At 47.4% G+C, this 15,216-nt stretch overlaps 1 pseudogene; it reads left to right on the top strand.

Moving 5' to 3' along the window:
• Positions 1-6,985: 6,985 nt before the first annotated feature.
• LOC125393597 (protein Red pseudogene) lies at positions 6,986-13,354 on the top strand (annotated as a pseudogene).
• The last annotated feature ends 1,862 nt before the right edge of the window (positions 13,355-15,216 follow it).

Here is a 15,216-nt window from a genome sequence, read left to right on the forward strand (position 1 = left end):
AGGCCAGCCTGCCAACGACCTTTGCTGGACGCCCAGCCAAGTCCAAGGTGGGTGCAAGGACACTCATCTCCCTGGATTTTACTTGGGAAGCACGGTCCAATTAGTTTCACATAACTCATCTGCCCTTGTTTGGTGCCAATTCCTCCACTGACATTTCCCATGTTCTTCTTGGAGGTAAACGTTACTTCCACGAACTGTGGGGAGTTCTGGCAGGCATTTGTTTTCCTCCTTACACAATGTTTCTACCTTGGGACCGCTTTAAATTGTCGGGCCACATGTGGTCCTCCATTCTTTACGCCTTGATCCATAGAAGCCAGTTTTCTTCATTGGGAATCGTGGTGAAGCCAGGCCAAGTGGTCACGGGGGGCGGGGGGGTATGTCTTATTGCCGCTTCCTTTATTTGTGAGTTCACTCTTGTTTATTTTTAATTAACAAATAAGTTTAGTTTATCCATGTCTACGAAGTGAATTCGAGTCTAGCCTGGGAAACATGTGACCCTTTCACACACACACACACACACACACACACACACACAGCATACACACACACACACATACAGCATCCACACACACACTCACATACACTCGGGTGGGGAATCCAGGTCTCAGTGCTGTAGTGAATGATGAAAACTGAACACTTGCAATCTCTGCCCCTGGGTCCCTCCAGGACCAGCCAACAAGCTATGCCTGGCTCTTTCATTGGTGAGAACAAAGCTCTCTCCAGCCACTCTGGTGGAGAGAAAGTTTACCATGAGACCTATGAAGGAAAGCGCAGTGAGGACCAGAGGGACCCAGGCCATTCTTAGGACCAGGAACTCTCTGTATACCCCATCATCTTCCTCAGTTCCCATCTCTGCTCATCCAGCTTCCCTGGTTTGTCCTCAGTCCCTACATATACCTTCTTCCCTTCGGTTCTGACGAATGGGGCTCCTGACCCCGCTGCCCCCACCCCGCCCCTCCCTTCTCAGCATCATCCTCCCCAGCTCGGTCTCTATCCCTTAATTCCACATTCTCCAGTGGGCCTCAGAAGAAAAGCAAACGCATTGCTTTTCTCCAGGGTCCTGTGGTCCAGTCAAGGAGAGGCACACAGGTGGCCTGTGGTATGGGTGTAATAATTTTCCAGCTTTGGCACCCAGGAAACCGCAGCGGCACTAGAGGAGGATGGGATGTGAGCCAGGATATGGCCACAATGAACGAAGAAGGAAGAACCTTCAAGGCCAGGCATGGCAATGAGAAATGACGAGGTGTTCAGAGGCCAGCAGGTGAATGGCTTTGGAGGGGAGGGTGAAGGTCTGCAGTGTGTTGCTTTGGTCTAATGGTTGTGTTGGAGAACACGGGGTGGGGTAGGGGGTGAGTGGGAGGGCAGTCTAGTACCTAGCTTTTGTTTAGCAAAGGAGCCTTTTGTTTACACAACAAGTATTGGCAGCCATTCTGTGCTTGAATCAGAAGGGAAGCAGGGCAGAGATGGGCACACTGTCACTTGCCCATGACTCTTTCATCCCCTCGGCTTCATCTCCCATGGCTACAGCCGAGGTCGCTCTACCAACCCCTGGATCTCTGTGAACTCCAGTTACATCAGGAACTGTGGGAAGGTTTTCTGCAGAGGACCTTAGGGGATTTGCGGGGACCAGCACTCAGAAAGAGAAGGGGTAGTGGGATTTGGTACAGTTTGGGGATAACAGGAGACGCCTAGGAACCAGAGACCCATACACTGCCATCCAGATGAGCACCTCAGGGGGTCCTTCAGAGAAGCCTAGTGTCTAAGGATGTCTTGACTGGGTGAGGAGGCTTAAGTTAATTAAATCATACCAAATTACAATCAAGACTCATTATTTTAAAGTTGGTTAATTAAAAATCGTGACTGTTTCAAAGGGCCTGCCTTGTTCTTAACTGACAAGAACTTTAGCGGCGGTTAATAAAAGTGCTAAGATTAGCTGAGCCTGGTAATGCAGGGGAGGGGACTGCTGAAGGACTTTCGCTTTTGCTCTTTAGATTTCAGATTAATAAGGTTTTATAGTAGAAAAAAAATGTACCCACAGGCAGCAACGCCAGCAAAGCTCCAGCTGCCAAGGAACATGGCTCTAAGGTAATTAATTTTTCTCCTTGGCCTGAGACTCTAATGCACCCACAGTGATAAATCCTAGAGCTTCTCACCTGCCCCAGAAAGTTCCCTCATGTTGGAAAAATCTAGTTCAGCCACACAGATGAATTACCAGAAGAGTACTATTATGCATGAACTGTTTGTTTGTTTGAGATAGGGCCTCACTACGTATCCCCGGGTAACCTGGAACTCACAATGTCCACCAGACAGGCCTCAAACTCACAGAAATCCTCCTGTCCCTGCCTCCTGAGTTCTGGGATTAACTCTTTGTTTTCGGAACAAAGGGGAGATGTAAGGAGATCCGCCAGGGGGTACAATTCGGGCTGCTTTAGCATAAGGACTGGGGTTTGCCCCAGCGCCCACATAAAAGTCAGGCATGTGGCTCATGCTTATGATGCCAGGTTTGGGGAGGCTGAGACAGAAGAATCCCTGGGGATCTCTGGCCAGTCACTCTAGCCTAATTTTGGGGCACCAGGTCTCAGTGAGAGACCCTGTTTCAAAAGACAAGGTGAATGATGGCTGAGGAACGGCCCCTGAGGGTGACTTTCCACCTTCACGCAAACATGCACATAGTTACACACTTATACATTTAGTGAGCTACTGTCTTCTCAACCGAGTGCTGGTCAAGGGAATCGGGAGCCCCCTCCCCAATCCTTCCACCCTCCCCACCCCACCCCCCACTCCCCGTGTTCAGCCTGACCTCCGGGGGGACCATAGGGGAGAGACGCTCCTACCTGACCTTCACAACTGCCTCTGTTCAGCAGTTTTTCCTTCCTACAGGGTTTTCTGACTGAGGGCCCTTGTCAAGCTCACTGCAGCCACAGAGCCCTGGAGGTCACCTCCGGGTTTGCCCAAATCTCTCCGGCCCCAGCTATGTTCACTGTTATTGACACTTACACAGAGCTCAGCCAGGGTTCGGGGCGAGGCCTCTCTGTTCATGTCTCTTCCCAGCTGAGTCCCCACCTGGGCTCTTGTTTAGCACAGCCCATTACTGTCTGAGACAGGAGGCTCTCGGAAGGCTGGCTGTCACTTTGAGGCCACATGCAGTCGCCCAGGAAGAACGGCATGGAGGCTGAACATTCGTCACCCTCTCTCTTGGTGCAAATGGCTGCTTTAAGGAGACAGGTACAGATAGTTCTGGGAAAAGGGATTTGTCCTTTAGAGCAGCTGTCTTCATTTGCTCGGGTCTCCATTCCTTTTCCTTTCCTGCATCACTCAGTGGGTTGATGTTTAGGGGCTCAGTTACACAAGACCTGGAGGGGAGGGGTGGCAGTCAACAGTGCTGGAGGCTACAAATCTGAGACCCAGAATCAGCGCAGGGGGCTTGCTCTGAGGCTCTTGCTCAGCTTCAAATTGGCTTTGTTTTCCTTATGTCATAGAGTTTCTCTGTGTCTGTCTCTCTCTCTCTGTGTGTGTGTCCCCTAACCTCTTTTTTTATGAGGTCACCAGGCTTGTTAAATTAGAGCCCAAGCATACGACCTCATTTTGCAGGTAATGACCTCTTTAAAGGACCATGTGCAGTCACATTCCGAGACACCGGGGTCATGACTTGGCCAGTAAAATGTGGAAGGACGCACACCATAATACCCGGGAGCTGGCGTCATTTTTACAGCCTGGAATTTAGAAATGGAAGTGTGAAAGAGCTTCGGGCTGTGAGTGCTAAACATGAAAAATACTCAAAACAAACAAACAAACAAACAAACAAAAAACCATTTCCGTGTGCACAGCGACCCACTTATGAGGTTTTCTGGAAACATCTGTGCTTTCTTACACAAAGAACGCCCATGCTGCTTGAGGCATCTCCTTAAGATGTTACACAGGTTGTACAGAAGGGGATTTTTCTCCTGAACACAGCACTAATTCCTCAACACAATTCCATTTCAACTTCTGTGATTATAATTAAATAAGTTATAGCACTTTTAAATTATTTGTTTTTTCCTTATGTGCATTGGTGTTTTGCCTGTGTGCATGTCTGCATGAAGATGTCAGGTTCCCCCAGAACTGGACTTAGACTGTTGTGAACTGCCATGTCGTTTTCATGCTGGAAATTGAACTTGGGTCCTCTGGAAGAGCAACTAGTGCTCTCGGAGTCACTTCACCAGCCCTATAAATTTTTTTTTTAAAATATTTATTTATTTATTATGTATACAGTGTTCTGTTTGTATGTACATCTGCAGGCCAGATCTCATTACAGATGGTTGTGAGCTATCATGTGGATGCTGGGAATCAAACTCAGGACCTCTGGAAAAGCAACTAGTTCTCTTAACCTCTGAGCCATCTCTCCAGCACTAACATTTTTTTTTTTAAAGAAGAGCATTTTATTCAATTCTTGGGCTGCATAGGTGGTCAGGTGGTGTACGAGGCGATGGGGCCGAGTTGGGCGCCAATCTGTTGTAAGGAGAGCAGGCTGTGCTTACACCCAGGCCGGCGGGCTGCTTGTCATCCCACCACCTGGCTAGCTTAACCCCCGAAATAATCACATGGAAATTGCATTAATTAAATTGCTGCCTGGCCCATTATCTCTAGTCTCTTATTGGCTAACTCTCACATCTTGCTTTAACCCTTATCTGTTAATCTGTGTGTTACCACAAGGTCATGGCTTACCGGAAAAGATTCAGCACGTCTGACTCTGGTGACTCCATGGCAGCTCTCTCTGCCTGCCTTCTTCCTCCCAGAATTCTGTTCTGTCTACTCCACCCACCTAAGGGCTGCCCTATCAAAAGGCCAAGGAAGTCTCTTTATTCAACCAATGAAAGTAACACACAAACAGAAGAACCTCTTACACCACTCAGGTGTTAAGAGCACAAACTGTTCTTGCAGAGGACCTCTCAGCACCCATACTGGGCTGTAACTCCCTCTGGACACTGCACACACACACACACACACACACACACACACACAGAGAGAGAGAGAGAGAGAGAGAGAGAGAGAGAGAGAGAAAAGACACTGCACACACACACACACACACACACAGAGAGAGAGAGAGAGAGAGAGAGAGAGAGAGAGAGAGAGAGAAAATACAGTAATTTTTTCAAAAACTAAACTACTCGGTACTCAGTACCTCACTGAAGGCTACTTACCATCATCAGACAGTTGGTTCTATTTTAAAGCCATCTCTTTGGTTCTGTGTCATTTGCTTCTGAGCCGGCTTTGCTCTACAGCCCAGCTCCCGACTTTGCCTCCCAGATGCCAGGATGGCAGGTGTGTGCTTTGGAAAGCGTCTCTTAAACCGTAATTCACAAAGCTCAGCACAGTACTTTACAGTTGCTTTCAGCCCAACACAGTGCCTTTCCGGCATCCTGCTTCTGCCGTACTAACTCCTGGCCAAGGTTTGGGAGCAAACAAAAGCTGCCTGGTGTTGGTGGAGAACCGGGTCCTCCCTTGCTGAGATGAGAGCAGGGTTGGGGGCGGGGAGCAGGGGAGAGGGAAAGGGGCAAGAAAACACCTCCTTCATAGGAGTGAAGAGGAAGAACCGTCACCACTCACAGTCAGGGTGCGGTTGAGTTGCTGCCTGGGCTGTAAGAAGTCATGCTCCTTGGTGTCCCTGAAAGTCCTCCCTCAGCGTGGACTGCCTGAACTGCCACATTGCCTGATCAGTGCCTGCCTGGACCCTGAGAGGCCCTGACCCCTCTCCTGACCTTTGACATAATCAGACTTCCCCATGTAACAGGAAGCAGGTTTTTAAGACCAGTGACACCTCGGTGACTCATTGCCTGCCCCCTAAAGGAGTCCCAGGCAGGTCACACTCATGGTAGATAGTCACAGGGTGGTCAGTCATCAGGACAGCTGTGGTCTCTCCTCAAAGTCAGTACTGAGATATTTTGACTTCCTGCTTCTCCTCCCCCAAACCAGGCCTCCTGTAGAATGGGCACTTCTGAGGTCAAGCCAGAGGCAAACAGGTGATGTGCCTGGGTCTCAGTCTCCTGTTATAACACCTCTCCCTGGAGGCTTCCAAAATCCTACAATCAAGTGGTCAGTGAAGAAGGATTTCTGTCACCACCTGTGTGAGAGGGAGGGCCAGTCTCTCTTCCCCTCTGGCCATCTAAGCCCCTGACTCAGATGCAGCCCAAGAGTGCACATTTTGAAGCTGCCTGACTGGCCTATGTATGACCTCTAACCTTCCACCTCCAGCCCTGATTGACAGCCATCTTAGGTCATGTGGGAGTGGGGGGTGGGGTGGCTTCAGGAAAGACCCTTGTCCTGTACCAATGCCTCCAGACAAGATAGCCGAATCCATTCAAAGATGGCCAAGCCAAAAGATATAACAAGGAAAATACTTAGTAAGAATAAGGAAATCTTTGTCAACTAGATGGATTAGTAAGTAGACCGGTTCTTGTCCCCTTATTAACAACCCAGGACAGCACTGCATGGTCAAGCCAATATGGATCCGGGCTCAATGAACTCATCCGACCGGCTGCACAGCATGGAACCCTTGTGTAGTGGCACCACCTGGTGGTAATGTCTTGAGTAACTCCTTCAGCAACAAAAGTCTTCCTAGAGAACGTTGATATATTCAAGCGTCTTAGCCATGATCTGCTTGGGTGGAGTGAAAACAAGCGTAGTTCTCTCGTGGGGTTCGTGAGTTCTCCCACACAGTGGCAATCACAGTACCTGGTCCGTTACTCAAGCCTGAGTGTCCTGGATCCCCACATCCTGGTGATGCAGTCCCTGACGCAGGCTCAGTGGGACCTTCTTTTCCGGATGGGATGTGTGAGTTTTGGTCTATCCCCAGCAGAGGCTGAGGTCAGGATGGAGACCGAGCTTGGAGCCTTCAGGCCACAGGGTCAGGGAAAAGCTACCGACACTTCAGGATGGATTAGAATGAGCAGTCAGCCTAGGGTTTGTTTATCTGGGTTAACTTCATCGCAGGGATCGTGGCAGCAACATGACCCTTGAGCCTCATGTTCCTCCTCTGAAGAGCAGCTGGTATAAGAGAATCTACCTGGTAAAAGTCCAGACTTAGAGATGAATGGAGCGATGGCTCAGTAGTTAAGAGCACTTGCTGCTCTTCTAGAGGGCCTGGGTTTAATTCCCAGCCCTCATATGATTGATCTCCAGCATCTGTTAACTCCAGCCCCAGGGGATCTAACACCCTCTTCTGCCCTCCATCAGCACCAGTCATGCAAATGGTACACAGACATACAAGCAGGTAAAACATATAAAATAAAAAAATTTAAAAAATAAATTAAAAAAAGCCTCAATCTCAAGGTATACAGTGGATTTTTTTTAAAAGAGCGTCTCACATCAACCAGGTTGACCTTAAACTCACTGTGTACCACTTAGGATGACCCTGAACTTCTGATCCTTGTGCTTCTATCTCCAGAGTGCCGATACTGCAAGCATGAGCCACCATGCTGGGCTTTTATACAAGGCTGGGGATTTGTGCTGGTTCTGGGGGTGCACACCTTTAATCCCAGCATTTGGGAAACAGAGGCAGGAGGATCTCTGAGTTTGAGGCCAGCCTGGTTTACAGCATGAGTTACAGAACAGCCAGGACTGTACAGAGAAACCCTGTCTCAGGAAAAAAAATTAAAAGAAAGGAAGAAAGGGGAGCTGGAGAGATGGCTCAGAGGTTAAGAGCATTGCCTGCTCTTCCAAAGGTCCTGAGTTCAATTCCCAGCAACCACATGGCTCACAACCATCTGTAATGGGGTCTGGTGTCCTCTTCTGGTCTGCAGGCATACACACAGACAGAATATTGTATACCCATAATAAATATATAAATAATATTAAAAAAGGAAGGAAGGAAGCAAGGAAGGAAGGAAGAAAGAAAGACTGGGGTTGAGCCGGAGGTTTCACACCCTAGACAAGCACTCACCAACTGAGCTGTATCCCAGCCCTGGATTCTTGCTGGATAGTCCCAGAGAATAACTTTGTTTCTTCTTTGTCTCTTCTAATTTTGTCTCTTGGTGTGGGAGAATTGTCTGTATTCTGTCGATCATGTTTTAAATAAATGCTGATTGGTCAGGCAGGAGGTGTAGGCAGGAAAACCAGAGAGGAAGTGGAAATGATGCGAGGAGAGCAGGAGAATTCTGGGGAGGAGGAAGTTGATTCCTCCCACTCCTGCCCAGATCATGGAAGCAGCAGGATGTGAGCTGCCCCACTGAAAAAGGTACTGAGCCAGGTGGCTAAAATAGATCAGAAAAAAGGGTTAATCAAGATGTGAGAGTTAGCTAGTAAGAAGCCTGACCTAACGGGCCAATCAGCTTTATAACTTATAGAGATTTCAGTGTGATTTTTCTCTGGGACTAAACAGCTGGGGGTACCAGGCAGGACAGAAAAACACAAACAAACAGGCCCCACTCATGTTACAGAATGGTGCCCATGTGGATAACTGCATCCACAGAAAGCCTGAGAAAGCTTGGGAAAGACTAGAGTAAAGCATTTCAGTTTTCAGCTGAAGCAGGAAAAAAGCTGCGCTGTTTTAAAATGTCGGCTTTCTGGGCCGTACTGCCAGGGAAAACTCTGACTCTTTCAAGCAGGCAGTCCAGACTATGGAAACACTGTTGTAGCTTGCTTCCTGGCAAGGACCTTGAAACGCCTTAAGAGCTTTTGACTATTGTTTTCTCCATATTCCTTCGCAAATTAAAGACCCACATGATCAGAAGGAGAGAGATATACAGTAAAGAGAGATTCAAAGAAAAAAAACCTCTAAATGGTTTAAAGTCCTTAAAAGTCTTAAAAGAAAGAAAGAGAGTAGTTGGGTATGATGGAACACCTTTAATCCCAGCACTGGGGAGGCAGAGACAGACGGATGTCTGAGAGTTCAAGGATAGCCTGGTCTACAGAGGGAGTTCCAGGACAAAGATATGCAGAGAACCTGTCTCAAAAAGCCAAAAGTTAAAAGTAAAAATAAAAGAAATAGAGGTTAAAATAAAGCCACGTAACGATGGAAAATACACAGAGAATCTCGATACTGTATGCTATTATGCTCTTTAAATTGTTTGAATGCTGAGGAAGGAGCAACAGCTGCTAAAAGATATTTGCATATAAATGCTGCAGAATTAATCCAAGATAGGTATTTTGAAAATACCCTGGCTTCAAAATTGAAGTCAAAAGGTATGTTACTCTGGAGAAGAGATTTTGTTTTTGTTTCCACAGAAAATGAGAGGCTCTGGATTTATTCAGAGTTAAGAAAAATCATCTTTGACCAAGGGAGACCACCTGAGCAATCTCCGGTAGGAACAGATGGCCCAGATGTCTGAGTTCTTCATCCAGAACAGATTCAAGACTGCTGCCTGAGATGATCAAGACTCACAGGTGGTGCAGGAGAATTGTCTGTATTCTGTCAATCATGTATTTTAATAAAACGCTGATTGGCCAGGCAGGAAGTATAGGCGAGTCAACCAGACAGGAAGGAGAGGCGGGGCAATGAGAATATTATAAGGCTAGGGAGGAGGAAGCTCCCTCCACCATTCCTGCGCAGACCACCGTAGAGGCAGCATGTAACCTGCCAGCTGAGAAAGGTACTGAGTCCTGTGGCTAACACAGATAAGAATAATGGGTTAATATAAGCTATAAGAGTTAACAAGAAGCCTGAGCTAATGGACCAATCAGTTTATAATCTTATGGAGTCCTGTGTGTGATTTTCCTTGGGGCTTGCTGGCTTGTTGGGGTACCGGGCAGGACAGAAACCCCAACAAGTCAGACCCTCATGCTACATATGGCGCCCAGACGTGGATAACTGAATCCACAGAAAGCTTGAGAAAGCTTGGGAAAGAATAGAGTAAATCATGTTTTCTTGGTAAGAGCAATTTCTCAGGTCTGTTCTGCTTGCTAGAGGCAAGCAAAGCTCTCATCTAAGAGAGGCTTCCTAACTCAGCTTTAGCTGCAAAACCCTGCAGCTCATTAAGAGGTCCTGCCACAAAATACTTAAATGGTGTTGATGAAAAGCTGAATGCATGCTTTTCGGTTTTCAGCAGTAGCAGGAAAAAAGTCACGCTGTTTTAAAATGCTGACTTTCTGGGTTGTCTTGCCAGGGCAAACTCTGACTCTTTCAGGCAGGCAGTCCGACTGAATGTGGTCTGTGAGCAGAATGCTACAGCTTGCTTGCTGGCAGGGACCTTGAAGCGTCACAGAGTTGTGGCAAGAAAAATGGCTCCAGCAGTACCTCTGCCACGAGGCTGGAGAGCTAAGAAATGGGATGAATCTAGTCGTCAAAGTCACGGCTCTCCATATTCCTTAGTAAATTAAAGGCTCATGTAGTCAGAAAAAGAGAGATACAGTAAAGAGAGATTCAAAGATGAAAAAAACCTCTAAATGGTTTACTATGTGTTGAAAATATATGCAGGCTAAAGGTTAAAGTTCTTAGAAGTAAAAAAGAAAAAAAGGGAGTAGTTGGGTGTGGTGGTATACACCTTTAATCCCAATACCTGGGAGGCAGAGGCATATTGACCTCTGTGACTTCAAGGGGCAGAGGTACATTGACCTCTGTGACTTCAAGGTGTGGTAGCAAGGTGTGGTAGCACACACCTTTAAATCCAATGCCTGGGAGGCAGAGACAGAAGGATCTCTGTGAGTTCAAGGACAGCCTGGTCTACGGAGTTGTTCCAGGACAAAGATATACAAAGAACCTGTCTCAAAAAGTAAAAATAAAAGATATAGAGGTTAAAAAAGGCCACATAAAGATGAAAAATACACAGAGAATCTTGATACTGTATGCTATTATACTCTCTTTGAATTGTTTGAATGCTGAGGAAGGAGCAACAGCTGCTAAAAGACTTTTGTTTATAAATGCTGCTGAACTAACCCAAGATAGATATTTTGAAAATACCTTGGCTTCAAAACTGAAGTCAAAAGGTGTGTTACTTTGGAGAAGAGATTGTGCTTTTGTTTCCATAGGAAATGAGAGACTGTGGATTCATTCTGAGTTAAGAAAAATCCAGTTTGACAAAGGACAACCACCCGAGAAATCCCCAGTAGGAACAGATGGCCTGGATATCTGAGTTCTACATCCAGAACTGATTCAAGACTACTGCCTGAGATGATCAAGACTCACAGGATACTCCAATCAGGACATGAATATAACTCTAAATTTTCTTTAAGTCCCCATAAGATCATCAGCGCCCCCAACCAGCAGGAAGTAGCCTGAAATACTACGCCCACATTCCCCAAAAATGGACTATGGGTATTTTCCTTTGTTTAAAAAAAAAAAAAAAGAGGGAAATGGTGCGGGAGAATTGTCTGTAGTCTGTCAATCATGTATTTTAATAAAACGCTGATTGGCCAGGCAGGAAGTATAGGCAAGTCAACCAGACAGGAAATAGAGGCAGGGCAATGAGAATAGGATAAGGCTAGGGAGGAGGAAGCTCCCTCTGCCATTCCTGCGCAGACCACCGTAGAGGCAGCATGTAACCTGCCCAGCTGAGAAAGGTACTGAGCCCTGTGGCTAACACAGATAAGAATAATGGGTTAATATAAGCTATAAGAGTTAACAAGAAGCCTGAGCTAATGGACCAATCAGTTTATAATCTTATGGAGTCCTGTGTGTGATTTTTCTTGGGGCTTGCTGGCTTGTTGGGGTACTGGACAGGACAGAAACCCCAACAAGTCAGACCCTCATGCTACACACAGGATACTTCAGTCAGGACTTGATCATAACTCTAAATTTTCTTTAGGACCCCATAAGATTATCAGCGCCCCCAACCAGCAGGAAGTAGCCTGGAATACTACACCCACATTCCCAAAAAATGAACTACGGATATTTTCCTTTGTTTGTTTGTTTGTTTTTTTTAAAGAGGGGGAAGTGGTGCGGAAGAATTGTCTGTATTCTGTCAATCATGTTTTAAATAAACGCTGATTGGTCAGGCAGGAGGTGTAGACAGGAAAATCAGAGAGGAAGTGGAAATGATGCGAGGAGAGCAGGAGAATTCTGGGGAAGAGGAAGTTGATTCAGGAGTCCAAATTCGTGGGTAGTGATATGAAGCATACCCATTTGGTGAAAGGCATGGATTTTGCTTTGCTTCAGAAGGTACGCGCTGAGATTGCCAGCAAGGAGAAGGAGGAAGAAGAACTCACGGAAAAGCCCCAAAAGGAAACCAAGAGGGACGAGGATCCTGAAAACAAAATTGAATTTAAAACACGACTTGGCCGCAATGTGTATCAAATGCTGTTCAAGAGTAAATCATATGAGCGCAATGAGCTGTTCTTACCAGGCTGTATGGCCTATGTGGTAGACTTGGATGATGAGTAAGCAGACATGGATATCCCCACCACTCTTATCCATAGCAAGGCTGATTGTCCCACCATGGAGGCCCAGACAACACTGACTACGAATGACATTGTTATCAGCAAACTCACCCAGATTTTGTCATATCTGAGGCAGGGTACCTGAAACAAGAAGCTCAAGAAGAAGGATAAAGGAAAGCTGGAAGAAAAGAAACCTCCTGAGGCAGACATGAACATTTTTGAAGACATTGGAGATTATGTTCCCTCTACAACCAAGACACCTCGGGACAAGGAGCGGGAGAGATACCGGGAACGCGATCGGGAAGGGACAGAGACCGGGAGCGAGACCGGGAGCGAGACCGGGAGAGGGAGCGAGAGGAAGAAGAGAAAAGGCACAGCTACTTTGAGAAGCCAAAAGTGGATGATGGGCCCATGGATGTTGACAAAGGACCTGGGTCTGCCGAAGAGTTGATCAAGTCCATCAATGAAAAGTTTGCTGGGTCTGCTGGTTGGGAAGGCACTGAATCGTTGAAGAAGCCAGAAGACAAGAAGCAGCTGGGTGATTTCTTTGGCATGTCCAATAGTTATGCAGAATGTTATCCAGCCACGATGGATGACATGGCTGTAGATAGTGATGAAGAGGTAGATTATAGCAAAATGGACCAGGGTAACAAGAAGGGTCCCTTAGGCCGCTGGGACTTTGATACTCAGGAGGAATATAGCGAGTATATGAACAACAAGGAGGCTTTGCCCAAGGCTGCATTCCAGTATGACATCAAGATGTCTGAAGGACGGAAGACCAGACGCTTCAAAGATAAGGCAGAGCTTGATCGCCAGTGGAAGGAAATAAGTGCAATCGTTGAGAAGAGGAAGAAGATGGAGGCTGATGGAGTTGAAGTGAAAAGACCAAAGTACTAATCTCTAGTTCCAATTGTCACCACATGACTGTGCTTTCAGCTGTTTGTTTCTACAATTCCTAGAAAGGTTGCAAACTGTTTTGTTTGTGAATGTTTATAAACGTTTATTGTATAACTTTGTTTATAGATCTGCCTCCCCAGTGCTGGGATTAAAGGTGTGTTCCACCACACCCAACTACTCTCTTTCTTTGGTGTCAGAAGTGGGTGCCAAATAATGGCGAATCAATCCCACACCAGTTAGGTTTTAAAGGGGTATTTATTTTGGGGGGCAAAACTTACATATACATAAACCGTCAGGAAAGGAGCCTAGTCACTGGAGCAGGAGCCAGAACCAAGAGGCCGACCGCTCTTCTTTTAAAGAGAAATATACCACGCCCCAGTGGACTGGTATTTCAGCAGCTATTGGCTGACGGAGCAGAAGGTACTTCCGCAGCAGTCTCTAGAGCCCGTACCCACTCTCTCACTCCTCACCTCAGCTCCCCAGCATGGACCCAGAGAACTGGAGACATGGTTGGAGAAGAGAGCCAGGAAGACTGGTGTGTCTAGGGGGACAATAGTGCCAGGATAGCAGAATTCTGGGTGGTGGTCTCACCAAATAATGAACTACAAGCTGAGATTTTCTCACCCAGTGGGCAGGACACAAGCCAGGAGCCAGACTGAAGGTGGACCTCCAGATAGTGCCTCCACTGTCCTGAAGCCCACAGCACCTTTGCCCTGGGTACCCAAGAGCTTCTCAGCTCTGCAGGAGGAGGAAAATGTCCCAAACACTGCTAGATGTGGGTTCCCATTGAACCTGGTAGTGGAGCTGGACTGTAAGGGACCTGGTGCCTTCTGTACCTGAGTTAGTTCCATCCCCTGCTCCCCCCCCCCATCGCTTTGATTGAGAGTCAGGTTGGGAGGGTCAGGGACCTTCGAATGTGCTTGGTGTAGCTGGTCTCCCCTTTCTAGCCGCTTGCTCATTTTTATGGACCCTGAGTAAAGTCCCAACCCCAACAATGGAAAGGCTCACATTAGAATGTTCAAGATTCCCTTCCCAGGGTTCCCCGGTCTACAGCAAATGCTCTGTACCCCCAGAAATTCTGACTCCAACACCCACATTTTCCATGGTTGTGTCCCTCACTCCCAGACCTCACTGGGCCAAATGCAGGAGGAGGAGCCTGGTGGTGACAAAGACTGCAGAGGCCCCACCCTGTCCACTCCACTTTGTCGGGGACTGCAGCTGTCTCATGGAGGGGTCCTGATGCAGAAAGGATCCTAGTGACATCATCCTGCTCAGTAATGATGTCATCCACTCCTCCCCCCACCCCCAGCCTCGGCCTGGGGTGGCCTCTCTCCCTCCTCCTGGCTGGCCTTGAATGCTCACAGTCTGGACCATTCAGTGCTGTGCTGGCTAATTTTGTGTCAGCTTGACACAAACTAAAACCATCAGAGAGGAAGGAGCCTCAACTGAGAAAACGCCTCTGTAAAGATCAGGCTTTAGGGAAGCCTGTAGGGCATCTTCTGAATTCGTGGTTGATGGGGATTTCAGGACTGAAAGATACCAATTTGGCAAATGAAGAAACTCAAGACCAGAGGGGTTACAGGACACGTCACAAATAGCACAGCTGTTAGCATCAGAACGATTGCCCTGGCCACAGCACAAGTGTGTGCCGGCATTGGGCTCTGGAAGCGGAGATCTGCGCCCTGGGTGGGTCTCCTGCAGAGCATCAAAAACCCCAGCAAAGGCCCTAAGGGTGAAAACAGACTTTCTGAAGGTAGCATTTGGGGCTGGTAGAAAGCAACTCCGTGCAGTTGAGATTTGGGAGTGGAGGTTCTGTTCTCTAGAATGTGACCACAGGAGCATTAGACAGCCTTTCCCGGTCTAACTCACAGATTTCTGGGTAACGGTGCAAATAGGAGCCCAGGCCCTTGTTTTTGAGAGGTCAGAAGAAAGACTGTGTGATGTGTAACAGAATGTGAAGAGTCTGGTGAGCTCCAGAGACTGGGTTTACAGCAGGCACTTGGGAACCCTTACTCTCAGCCACTGGGGTGG

Source organism: Myodes glareolus, chromosome 4 (assembly GCF_982192425.1).
Source record: "Myodes glareolus chromosome 4, mMyoGla1.1, whole genome shotgun sequence".
NCBI classification, from domain to species: domain Eukaryota; kingdom Metazoa; phylum Chordata; class Mammalia; order Rodentia; family Cricetidae; genus Myodes; species Myodes glareolus.